At 56.7% G+C, this 589-nt stretch overlaps 1 protein-coding gene across 1 annotated transcript in view; it reads left to right on the top strand.

Annotated features, from left to right (window-relative positions):
• The window catches only part of LOC119594112 (alpha-amylase-like), a gene marked incomplete in the record, with an annotated part of 25081 nt that overhangs the window by 16843 nt on the left and 7649 nt on the right, over positions 1-589 (top strand).

Raw genomic sequence — 589 nt, 5'->3', positions numbered from 1 at the left:
ATCCCTTCCTTCTTACCTTTCTTTCTCCTTTACCTGCCATTCTTCTATCACTCTTTTTTCCCCTCCTTCCCCCACCTTCCCCCCCCTCTCTTCCTCCTCTTTTCCTCCTCTTTTCCTCACTTATATTCTCCTCCTCATCTCCTCTTCCCCTCCCTCCTTGCTTTTTAACCCTTCCTCCTCCCCCTCACCCCTTCCCCCTCTTCTCTTAACTCTTTTCCCACCTCTCCCCACTCCCTCTCTAAATCTCCTCTTCCCCTCCCCCTCCCTCTCTCTTCCCCCCTCCCTCCCCCTCGACCCCTCCTATCTCTCCTCCCCCCTTTCCCCTCCCAAAACCCTCGCCCTCCCTCTCTCTTCCCTCCTCCTCTCCCCTCGCCTCCTCCTCTCTTCCCTCCCCCTCTCTCCCTCGCCCCTCCCTCTCTCTTCCCTCCTCCCTCCCCCTCGCCCCTCCCTCTCTCTTCCCCCCTCCCCTCTCGCCCCCTCCCCCTCCCGGTGACGAGTCCATGGAGTGACACGATGCTAATGACATTACTTTATGGGGTGGAACTTTGCGGTGAAAATGTACTTAATTTGATTGGTATTTCTGTCGTTT

Source organism: Penaeus monodon, chromosome 33 (genome assembly GCF_015228065.2).
Source record: "Penaeus monodon isolate SGIC_2016 chromosome 33, NSTDA_Pmon_1, whole genome shotgun sequence".
NCBI lineage: Eukaryota > Metazoa > Arthropoda > Malacostraca > Decapoda > Penaeidae > Penaeus > Penaeus monodon.
The sequence above is the reverse complement of the archived record's forward strand: the minus strand, read 5'-3'. Positions and strand labels throughout refer to the sequence as shown.